Consider the following 14,042-nt stretch of genomic DNA (forward strand, 5'->3'; position numbering starts at 1 on the left):
TTTAGTAAGAGAGGTTCCTCTTTTCTTTTCTTTTTCTTGTCCCCGTCAATCTCAAAATGTTTGCACTTCTTGATTGGGTATTGTGATTTACAATCCTGGTATTGAAATTTGAATATTTTGGCAAGTGAAGGTTGAGATAAGTTGGCAGGATAAGTTTAATAATTTAGACCGAAGTTGAGTTCAATTGCCATTAAAAGATAATATTTATTGACAGAAAATAAGAATTAGAGATCAATAGGAGGCCACTCACCGAAAAAATATATTTGGCATTGTTCCTACTGTAGGAATCGAAAAATCTTTTCTTGGTTAGCCTCACGGAAAAAAAAACGATATTTTTTACTATTGATTTAGCATCATTGCTAATTAAATATGTTGTGTGATGCAAATAATCAAATATAGTTATGCTTATCTTGTACTGTGTGTTAGATATGGAGAGAAATTAAAAAACATAACTAAAATTATTGTTCTTCAAGCAAAGACAGAAATTTTTCAATAGCTAAATAATCTCCAACAATAAATAAAAATTAAGAACTTTTGCCAAATCAATCAAACATTACAAAGATAAAAATAAAATAAATCACGAAATATAAAAAGAGGCTAAAACTCCATCCATGCTACTTGATTATATGCATATGTAGCATCTTACGTAAATAAAAAAGAGAGGAAATTATGGGCGTGCCTTTCTAATCCAAGTAGGATCAAATTTGTAGGGCCAACATATGTATAGTTTAAATCGAAAAAGAATTTCATCATTAAGTAATTTACAATTAGATTCTTAAATTATATAAATATTTAAGGGCATAAAAGTCAATAAATATTTTGGGGATGTTTTAGTCGTTCAATATTTAACATAAATTATTCGTACTTTTATAATAATATAGAATAGATATAAATAGATTATGTGAATAATTTAATACTAAGAAATAGTCATTCATTAATACGTATTAGTTTGACTACTACTTTAAGTACGTATCTAATTTAACTTTACCTATTTAAGAAATCAAAATCCAAGGTCTATAAAGATTAAGGACCCGTTTGACCATAGATTTTGTCAAAATTTATTTAGGTTATTTTTTGACAAATACATGTTTGTTCATAAATTTTATTCATATTTTGACAAATTCCCAAAACCCAAATCCCAAAACCAACTCAAGCCCAAAACATTACTATTAAAATCCAAGGTCTATAAAGATTAAGGACCCGTTTGACCATAGATTTTGCAAAAGTTTATTTAGGTTATTTTTCGACAAATACATGTTTATTCATAAATTTTATTCATATTTTGACAAATTCCCAAAACCCAAATCCCAAAACCAATTCAAGCCCAAAATATTACTATTAAAATCCAAGGTCTACAAAGATTAAGGACCCGTTTGACCATAGATTTTGCCAAAATTTACTATTAAATTATATGTTTTAACATGTACGAATAATACATGTTTGTTCTCATATTTTGACAAATTCCCAAAACCCAAATCCCAAAACCAACTCAAGCCCAAAATATTACTATTAAATTATATAAATATTTAAGAGCATAAAAGTCAATCAATATTTTGGGGATGTTTTAGTCGTTCAATATTTAACATAAATTATTCGTACTTTTTATAATAATATAGAACAGATATAAATAGATTATGTAAATAATTTAATACTAAGAAATAGCCATTCATTAATACGTATTAGTTTGACTACTACTTTAAGTACGTATCTAATTTAAATTTACCTTTTTATGAAATCAAAATCCAATGTCTATAAAGATTAAGGACCCGTTTGACCATAGATTTTGCCAAAATTTATTTAGGTTATTTTTTGACAAATACATGTTTGTTCATAAATTTTATTCATATTTTGACAAATTTCCAAAACTCAAATCCCAAAACCAACTCAAGCCCAAAATATTACTATTAAAATCCAAGATCTATAAAGATTAAGGACTCGTTTGACCATAGATTTTACCAAAATTTATTTAGGTTATTTTTAGACAAATACATGTTTGTTCTCATATTTTGACAAATTCCCAAAACCCAAATCCCAAAACCAACTCAAGCCCAAAATATTACAATCAAATTATATAAATATTTAAGGGCATAAAAGTCAATCAATATTTCGGGGATATTTTAGTTGTTCTATATTTAACATAAATTATTCGTACTTTTATAATAATATAGAACAGATATAAATAGATTATGTGAATAATTTAATACTAAGAAATAGTCATTCATTAATACGTATTAGTTTGACTACTACTTTAAGTACGTATCTAATTTAACTTTACCTTTTTAAGAAATCAAAATCCAAGGTCTATAAAGATTAAGGACCCGTTTGACCATAGATTTTGTCAAAATTTATTTAGGTTATTTTTTGACAAATATATGTTTGTTCATAAATTTTATTCATATTTTGACAAATTCCCAAAACTCAAATCCCAAAACCAACTCAAACCCAAAATATTACTATTAAAATCCAAGGTCTATAAAGAGTAAGGACCCGTTTGACCATAGATTTTGCCAAAATTTACTATTAAATTATATGTTTTAACATGTACGAGTAATACATGTTTGTTCTCATATTTTGACAAATTTCCAAAACCCAAATCCCAAAACCAACTCAAACCCAAAATATTACTATTAAATTATATAAATATTTAAGGGCATAAAAGTAAATCAATATTTCGGGGATGTTTTAGTCGTTCAATATTTAACATAAATTATTCGTACTTTTATAATAATATAGAATAAGTATAAATAGATTATGTGAATAATTTAATAATAAGAAATAGCCATTCATTAATACGTATTAGTTTGACTACTACTTTAAGTACGTATCTAATTTAACTTTACCTTTTTAAGAAATCAAAATCCAAGGTCTATAAAGATTAAGGACCCGTTTGACCATAGATTTTGTCAAAATTTATTTAGGTTATTTTTTGACAAATATATGTTTATTCATAAATTTTATTCATATTTTGACAAATTCCCAAAACTCAAATCCCAAAACCAACTCAAACCCAAAATATTACTATTAAAATCCAAGGTCGATAAAGAGTAAGGACCCATTTGACCATAGATTTTGCCAAAATTTACTATTAAATTATATGTTTTAACATGTACGAATAATACATGTTTGTTCTCATATTTTGACAAATTTCCAAAACCCAAATCCCAAAACAAACTCAAACCCAAAATATTACTATTAAATTATATAAATATTTAAGGGCATAAAAGTCAATCAATATTTCGGGGATGTTTTAGTCGTTCAATATTTAACATAAATTATTCGTACTTTTATAATAATATAGAATAAGTATAAATAGATTATGTGAATAATTTAATAATAAGAAATAGCCATTCATTAATACGTATTAGTTTGACTACTACTTTAAGTACGTATCTAATTTAACTTTACCTTTTTAAGAAATAAAAATCCAAGGTCTATAAAGATTAAGGACCCGTTTGACCATAAATTTTGCCAAAATTTATTTAGGTTATTTTTTGACAAATACATGTTTGTTCATAAATTTTATTCATATTTTGACAAATTCCCAAAACCCAAATCCCAAAACCAACTAAAGCCCAAAGTATTACTATTAAAATCCAAGGTCTATAAAGATTAAGGACACGTTTGACCATAGATTTTGCCAAAATTTACTATTAAATTATATGTTTTAACATGTACGAATAATACATGTTTGTTCTCATATTTTGACAAATTTCCAAAACCCAAATCCCAAAACCAACTCAAGCCCAAAATATTACTATTAAATTATATAAATATTTAAAGGCATAAAAGTCAATTAATATTTCGTGGATGTTTTAGTCGTTCAATATTTAACATAAATTATTCGTACTTTTATAATAATATAGAACATATATAAATAGATTATGTGAATAATTTAATACTAAGAAATAGCCATTCATTAATACGTATTAGTTTGACTACTACTTTAAGTACGTATCTAATTTAACTTTACCTTTTTAAGAAATCAAAATCCAAGGTCTATAAAGATTAAGGACCCGTTTGACCATAGATTTTGTCAAAATTTATTTAGGTTATTTTTTGACAAATATATGTTTATTCATAAATTTTATTCATATTTTGACAAATTCTCAAAACTCAAATCCCAAAACCAACTCAAACCCAAAATATTTCTATTAAAATCCAAGGTCTATAAAGAGTAAGGACCCGTTTGACCATAGATTTTGCCAAAATTTACTATTAAATTATATGTTTTAACATGTACGAATAATACATGTTTGTTCTCATATTTTGACAAATTTCCAAAACCCAAATCCCAAAACCAACTCAAACCCAAAATATTACTATTAAATTATATAAATATTTAAGGGCATAAAAGTCAATCAATATTTCGGGGATGTTTTAGTCGTTCAATATTTAACATAAATTATTCGTACTTTTATAATAATATAGAATAAGTATAAATAGATTATGTGAATAATTTAATAATAAGAAATAGCCATTCATTAATACGTATTAGTTTGACTACTACTTTAAGTACGTATCTAATTTAACTTTACCTTTTTAAGAAATCAAAATCCAAGGTCTATAAAGATTAAGGACCCGTTTGACCATAAATTTTGCCAAAATTTATTTAGGTTATTTTTTGACAAATACATGTTTGTTCATAAATTTTATTCATATTTTGACAAATTCCCAAAACCCAAATCCCAAAACCAACTCAAGCCCAAAATATTACTATTAAAATCCAAGGTCTATAAAGATTAAGGACACGTTTGACCATAGATTTTGCCAAAATTTACTATTAAATTATATGTTTTAACATGTACGAATAATACATGTTTGTTCTCATATTTTGACAAATTTCCAAAACCCAAATCCCAAAACCAACTCAAGCCCAAAATATTTCTATTAAATTATATAAATATTTAAAGGCATAAAAGTCAATTAATATTTCGTGGATGTTTTAGTCGTTCAATATTTAACATAAATTATTCGTACTTTTATAATAATATAGAACATATATAAATAGATTATGTGAATAATTTAATACTAAGAAATAGCCATTCATTAATACGTATTAGTTTGACTACTAATTTAAGTACGTATCTAATTTGACTTTACCTTTTTCAGAAATCAAAATCCAAGGTCTATAAAGATTAAGGACCCGTTTGACCATAGATTTTGCCAAAATATATTTAAGTTATTTTTTGACAAATATATGTTTGTTCATAAATTTTATTCATATTTTGACAAATTCTCAAAACTCAAATCCCAAAACCAACTCAAACCCAAAATATTTCTATTAAAATCCAAGGTCTATAAAGAGTAAGGACCCGTTTGACCATAGATTTTGCCAAAATTTACTATTAAATTATATGTTTTAACATGTACGAATAATACATGTTTGTTCTCATATTTTGACAAATTTCCAAAACCCAAATCCCAAAACCAACTCAAACCCAAAATATTACTATAAAATTATATAAATATTTAAGGGCATAAAAGTCAATCAATATTTCGTGGATATTTTAGTCGTTCAATATTTAACATAAATTATTCGTACTTTTATAATAATATAGAATAAGTATAAATAGATTATGTGAATAATTTAATACTAAGAAATAGCCATTCATTAATACGTATTAGTTTGACTACTACTTTAAGTACGTATCTAATTTAACTTTACCTTTTTAAGAAATCAAAATCCAAGGTCTATAAAGATTAAGGACCCGTTTGACCATAGATTTTGCCAAAATTTATTTAGGTTATTTTTTGACAAATACACGTTTGTTCATAAACTTTATTCATATTTTTAAAAATTCCCAAAACCCAAATCCCAAAACCAACTCAAGCCCAAAATATTACTATTAAAATCCAAGGTCTATAAAGAGTAAGGACCCGTTTGACCATAGATTTTGCCAAAATTTACTATTAAATTATATGTTTTAACATGTACGAATAATACATGTTTGTTCTCATATTTTGACAAATTCCCAAAACCCAAATCCCAAAACCAACTCAAGCCCAAAATATTACTATTAAATTATATAAATATTTAAAGGCATAAAAGTCAATTAATATTTCGTGGATGTTTTAGTCGTTCAATATTTAACATAAATTATTCGTACTTTTATAATAATATAGAACATATATAAATAGATTATGTGAATAATTTAATACTAAGAAATAGCCATTCATTAATACGTATTAGTTTGACTACTACTTTAAGTACGTATCTAATTTAACTTTACCTTTTTAAGAAATAAAAATCCAAGGTCTATAAAGATTAAGGACCCGTTTGACCATAGATTTTGCCAAAATATATTTAAGTTATTTTTTGACAAATACACGTTTGTTCATAAATTTTATTCATATTTTGACAAATTCCCAAAATCCAAATCCCAAAACCAACTCAAGCCCAAAATATTACTATTAAAATCCAAGGTCTATAAAGATTAAGGACACGTTTGACCATAGATTTTGCCAAAATTTACTATTAAATTATATGTTTTAACATGTACGAATAATACATGTTTGTTCTCATATTTTGACAAATTTCCAAAACCCAAATCCCAAAACCAACTCAAGCCCAAAATATTACTATTAAATTATATAAATATTTAAAGGCATAAAACTCAATTAATATTTCGTGGATGTTTTAGTCGTTCAATATTTAACATAAATTATTCGTACTTTTATAATAATATAGAACATATATAAATAGATTATGTGAATAATTTAATACTAAGAAATAGCCATTCATTAATACGTATTAGTTTGACTACTACTTTAAGTACGTATCTAATTTGACTTTACCTTTTTCACAAATTAAAATCCAATGTCTATAAAGATTAAGGACCCGTTTGACCATAGATTTTGCCAAAATTTATTTAAGTTATTTTTTGACAAATACACGTTTGTTCATAAATTTTATTCATATTTTGAAAAATTCCCAAAACCCAAATCCCAAAACCAACTCAAACCCAAAATATTACTATTAAAATCCAAGGTCTATAAAGAGTAAGGACCCGTTTGACCGTAGATTTTGCCAAAATTTACTATTAAATTATATGTTTTAACATGTACGAATAATACATGTTTGTTCTCATATTTTGACAAATTCCCAAAACCCAAATCCCAAAACCAACTCAAGCCCAAAATATTACTATTAAATTATATAAATATTTAAAGGCATAAAAGTCAATTAATATTTCGTGGATGTTTTAGTCGTTCAATATTTAACATAAATTATTCGTACTTTTATAATAATATAGAACATATATAAATAGATTATGTGAATAATTTAATACTAAGAAATAGCCATTCATTAATACGTATTAGTTTGACTACTACTTTAAGTACGTATCTAATTTAACTTTACCTTTTTAAGAAATAAAAATCCAAGGTCTATAAAGATTAAGGACCCGTTTGACCATAGATTTTGCCAAAATATATTTAAGTTATTTTTTGACAAATACACGTTTGTTCATAAATTTTATTCATATTTTGACAAATTCCCAAAATCCAAATCCCAAAACCAACTCAAGCCCAAAATATTACTATTAAAATCCAAGGTCTATAAAGATTAAGGACACGTTTGACCATAGATTTTGCCAAAATTTACTATTAAATTATATGTTTTAACATGTACGAATAATACATGTTTGTTCTCATATTTTGACAAATTTCCAAAACCCAAATCCCAAAACCAACTCAAGCCCAAAATATTACTATTAAATTATATAAATATTTAAAGGCATAAAACTCAATTAATATTTCGTGGATGTTTTAGTCGTTCAATATTTAACATAAATTATTCGTACTTTTATAATAATATAGAACATATATAAATAGATTATGTGAATAATTTAATACTAAGAAATAGCCATTCATTAATACGTATTAGTTTGACTACTACTTTAAGTACGTATCTAATTTGACTTTACCTTTTTCACAAATTAAAATCCAATGTCTATAAAGATTAAGGACCCGTTTGACCATAGATTTTGCCAAAATTTATTTAAGTTATTTTTTGACAAATACACGTTTGTTCATAAATTTTATTCATATTTTGAAAAATTCCCAAAACCCAAATCCCAAAACCAACTCAAACCCAAAATATTACTATTAAAATCCAAGGTCTATAAAGAGTAAGGACCCGTTTGACCGTAGATTTTGCCAAAATTTACTATTAAATTATATGTTTTAACATGTACGAATAATACATGTTTGTTCTCATATTTTGACAAATTTCCAAAACTCAAATCCCAAAACCAACTCAAGCCCAAAATATTACTATTAAATTATAAAAATATTTAAAGTCATAAAAGTCAATCAATATTTCGTGGATGTTTTAGTCGTTCAATATTTAACATAAATTATTGATACTTTTATAATAATATAGAACATATATAAATAGATTATGTGAATAATTTAATACTAAGAAATAGCCATTCATTAATACGTATTAGTTTGACTACTACTTTAAGTACGTATCTAATTTAACTTTACCTTTTTAAGAAATCAAAATCCAATGTATATAAAGATTAAGGACCCGTTTGACCATAGATTTTGCCAAAATTTATTTAGGTTATTTTTTGACAAATACACGTTTGTTCATAAATTTTATTCATATTTTGAAAAATTCCCAAAACCAACTCAAGCCCAAAATATTACTATTAAAATCCAAGGTCTATAAAGAGTAAGGACCCGTTTGACCATAGATTTTGCCAAAATTTACTATTAAATTATATGTTTTAACATGTACGAATAATACATGTATGTTCTCATATTTTGACAAATTTCCAAAACCCAAATCCCAAAACCAACTCAAACCCAAAATATTACTATTAAATTATATAAATATTTAAGGGCATAAAAGTCAATCAATATTTCGGGGATGTTTTAGTCGTTCAATATTTAACATAAATTATTCGTACTTTTATAATAATATAGAATAAGTATAAATAGATTATGTGAATAATTTAATAATAAGAAATAGCCATTCATTAATACGTATTAGTTTGACTACTACTTTAAGTACGTATCTAATTTAACTTTACCTTTTTAAGAAATAAAAATCCAAGGTCTATAAAGATTAAGGACTCGTTTGACCATAAATTTTGCCAAAATTTATTTAGGTTATTTTTTGACAAATACATGTTTGTTCATAAATTCTATTCATATTTTGACAAATTCCCAAAACCTAAATCCCAAAACCAACTCAAGCCCAAAATATTACTATTAAAATCCAAGGTCTATAAAGATTAAGGACACGTTTGACCATAAATTTTGCCAAAATTTACTATTAAATTATATGTTTTAACATGTACGAATAATACATGTTTGTTCTCATATTTTGACAAATTTCCAAAACCCAAATCCCAAAACCAACTCAAGCCCAAAATATTACTATTAAATTATATAAATATTTAAAGGCATAAAAGTCAATTAATATTTCGTGGATGTTTTAGTCGTTCAATATTTAACATAAATTATTCGTACTTTTATAATAATATAGAACATATATAAATAGATTATGTGAATAATTTAATACTAAGAAATAGCCATTCATTAATACGTATTAGTTTGACTACTACTTTAAGTACGTATTTAATTTGACTTTACCTTTTTCACAAATTAAAATCCAATGTCTATAAAGATTAAGGACCCGTTTGACCATAGATTTTGCCAAAATTTATTTAAGTTATTTTTTGACAAATACACGTTTGTTCATAAATTTTATTCATATTTTGAAAAATTCCCAAAACCCAAATCCCAAAACCAACTCAAACCCAAAATATTACTATTAAAATCCAAGGTCTATAAAGAGTAAGGACACGTTTGACCATAGATTTTGCCAAAATTTACTATTAAATTATATGTTTTAACATGTACGAATAATACATGTTTGTTCTCATATTTTGACAAATTTCCAAAACCCAAATCCCAAAACCAACTGAATCCCAAAATATTACTATTAAATTATAAAAATATTTAAAGTCATAAAAGTCAATCAATATTTCGTGGATGTTTTAGTCGTTCAATATTTAACATAAATTATTGATACTTTTATAATAATATAGAACATATATAAATAGATTATGCGAATAATTTAATACTAAGAAATAGCCATTCATTAATACGTATTAGTTTGACTACTACTTTAAGTACGTATCTAATTTAACTTTACCTTTTTAACAAATCAAAATCCAATGTATATAAAGATTAAGGACCCGTTTGACCATAGATTTTGCCAAAATTTATTTAGGTTTTTTTTTGACAAATACACGTTTGTTCATAAATTTTATTCATATTTTAAAAAATTCCCAAAACCCAAATCCCAAAACCAACTCAAGCCCAAAATATTACTATTAAAATCCAAGGTCTATAAAGAGTAAGGACCCGTTTGACCATAGATTTTGCCAAAATTTACTATTAAATTATATGTTTTAACATGTACGAATAATACATGTTTGTTCTCATATTTTGACAAATTTCCAAAACCCAAATCCCAAAACCAACTCAAACCCAAAATATTACTATTAAATTATATAAATATTTAAGGGCATAAAAGTCTATCAATATTTCGGGGATGTTTTAGTCGTTCAATATTTAACATAAATTATTCGTACTTTTATAATAATATAGAATAAGTATAAATAGATTATGTGAATAATTTAATAATAAGAAATAGCCATTCATTAATACGTATTAATTTGACTACTACTTTAAGTACGTATCTAATTTAACTTTACCTTTTTAAGAAATAAAAATCCAAGGTCTATAAAGATTAAGGACCCGTTTGACCATAAATTTTGCCAAAATTTATTTAGGTTATTTTTTGACAAATACATGTTTGTTCATAAATTCTATTCATATTTTGACAAATTCCCAAAACCCAAATCCCAAAACCAACTCAAGCCCAAAATATTACTATTAAAATCCAAGGTCTATAAAGATTAAGGACACGTTTGACCATAGATTTTGCCAAAATTTACTATTAAATTATATGTTTTAACATGTACGAATAATACATGTTTGTTCTCATATTTTGACAAATTTCCAAAACCCAAATCCCAAAACCAACTCAAGCCCAAAATATTACTATTAAATTATATAAATATTTAAGGGCATAAAAGTCAATCAATATTTCGGGGATGTTTTAGTCGTTCAATATTTAACATAAATTATTCGTACTTTTATAATAATATAGAACAGATATAAATAGATTATGTGTATAATTTAATACTAAGAAATAACCATTCATTAATACGTATTAGTTTGACTACTACTTTAAGTACGTATCTAATTTAACTTTACCTTTTTAAGAAATCAAAATCCAAGGTCTATAAAGATTAAGAACCTGTTTGACCATAGATTTTGTCAAAATTTATTTAGGTTATTTTTTTACAAATACATGTTTGTTCATAAATTTTATTCATATTTTGACAAATTTCCAAAACTCAAATACCAAAACCAACTCAAGCCCAAAATATTACTATTAAAATCCAAGGTCTATAAAGATTAAGGACCCGTTTGACCGTAGATTTTGCCAAAATTTACTATTAAATTATATGTTTTAACATGTTCGAATAATACATGTTTGTTCTCATATTTTGACAAATTTCCAAAACCCAAATCCCAAAACCAACTCAAGCCCAAAATATTACTATTAAATTATATAAATATTTAAAGGCATAAAAGTCAATTAATATTTCGTGTATGTTTTAATCGTTCAATATTTAACATAAATTATTCGTACTTTTATAATAATATATAACATATATAAATAGATTATGTGAATAATTTAATACTAAGAAATAGCCATTCATTAATACGTATTAGTTTGACTACTACTTTAAGTACGTATCTAATTTAACTTTACCTTTTTCAGAAATCAAAATCCAATGTCTATAAAGATTAAGGACCCGTTTGATCATAGATTTTGCCAAAATTTATTTAGGTTATTTTTTGACAAATACACGTTTGTTCATAAATTTTATTCATATTTTGACAAATTTCCAAAACCCAAATCCCAAAACCAACTGAAGCCCAAAATATTACTATTAAAATCAAAGGTCTATAAAGATTAAGGACCCGTTTGACCATAGATTTTGCCAAAATTTATTTAGGTTATTTTTTGACAAATACATGTTTGTTCTCATATTTTGACAAATTTTCAAAACTCAAATCCCAAAACCAACTCAAACCCAAAATATTACTATTAAATTATATAAATATTTAAGGGCATAAAAGTCAATCAATATTTCGGGGATGTTTTAGTCGTTCAATATTTAACATAAATTATTCGTACTTTTATAATAATATAGAACAAGTATAAATAGATTATGTGAATAATTTAATAATAAGAAATAGCCATTCATTAATACGTATTAGTTTGACTACTACTTTAAGTACGTATCTAATTTTACTTTACCTTTTTAAGAAATCAAAATCCAAGGTCTATAAAGATTAAGGACCCGTTTGACCATAGATTTTGTCAAAATTTATTTAGGTTATTTTTTGACAAATACATGTTTGTTCATAATTTTATTCATATTTTGATAGATTCCCAAAACCCAAATCCCAAAACCAACTCAAGCCCAAAATATTACTATTAAAATCCAAGGTCTATAAAGATTAAGGACCCGTTTGACCATAGATTTTGCCAAAATTTATTTAGGTTATTTTTTGACAAATACATGTTTGTTCATAAATTTTATTCATATTTTGACAAATTCCCAAAACCCAAATCCCAAAACCAACTCAATCCTAAAATATTACTATTACATTTTTAAAAAACTGCCCCAAACTTTTATATTTTATAAAAGAGCCCACCATTTATTATTTTGTAACAATGTTGCTTCGTCTTCTCGGTCATCTGCATAACAGTGTATTATGCAGTAAAAAATTGAAATTATTTTTACTAAAAACTGAAAAAAAATGATTTTTTTTCTTTCAATTTTTACAAAAACATTGCTTTAGAAAAAACTGAAAAATATTTTCTAAAATAATATTTTTGTAAAAACTGAAAATAAAAGCTGAAAATCAATTTTCTAAAGCAATTTTATTTGTAAAAATTGGAAAAAACTGATTATTTTTTACTAAAAACTGAAAAAATTGAATTTGTTTTCTCCAGTTTTTACAAAAAAACTGCTTTAAAAAAAGCTGAAAAATATTTTCTAAAACAATATTTTTGTAAAAATTGAAAAAAAACTAAAAGACAATTTTCTAAAGCAATGTTTTTGTAAAAACTGAAAAAATAAATATTTTTTTTCCAGTTTTAAGTTAAAAATATTTCAGTTTTTTTCAGTTTTTAATTGCTTTAGAAAATTACTTTTAGGTTTTTTTAAAGCAGTTTTTTTTAGTTTTTTGTAATTGTTTTTTAGTTTTTTCCAGTTTTTACAAAAAAATATTTTTTGGATATGGGTAATGAGTCTTTTTAATTAATTAAGAGATATTTAGAATTGACTAACAGGACGATGACATATGTCCCTCCATTTATATAAGGGGTATATTTGAACCTAAAGTATGACTGCATGGGTATAGATAACCCAATAGTATAACGAGGAGTATTCTTAGACTATTTTCGAATGTAGAGGAGTATATTTGGCCCTTTGCCGTATAATGAATGTTATTGATGAATGTACTGTTTGATATTTGTGATAGTTTTTAGAATTTGTGGGTATAAATCATATTTCATATATTTTTTAAAAAATAATAAAAAATATATTTTTAAAACTGATGTTCAAATATATTTTCATCTTCAAATTAAATTTCACCCAAATAAAAATTTTCAAAATAAATTTGGGAATATATGACCAAAAGATAGTTAAATAGTCCGATTCTGAATTTGGTCACTTGCAATAAGTCAAATCACTTAGTCGTCTCTACAATCGAGTAACAATTTTGGTGGTCATAGCTTTATTTATTTATTTATTTTATGTGTGTGGGGTAAATGCCAATGAAATCACTTTCATATGTTCATCTCGTGACTATAACTCTATTTTCTGTACAGATAGGTCCACTCACCATATCAATTGTACTACTATTATCAGTTG

Source organism: Nicotiana tomentosiformis, chromosome 8 (genome assembly GCF_000390325.3).
Source record: "Nicotiana tomentosiformis chromosome 8, ASM39032v3, whole genome shotgun sequence".
Classification (NCBI taxonomy): Eukaryota; Viridiplantae; Streptophyta; class Magnoliopsida; order Solanales; family Solanaceae; genus Nicotiana; species Nicotiana tomentosiformis.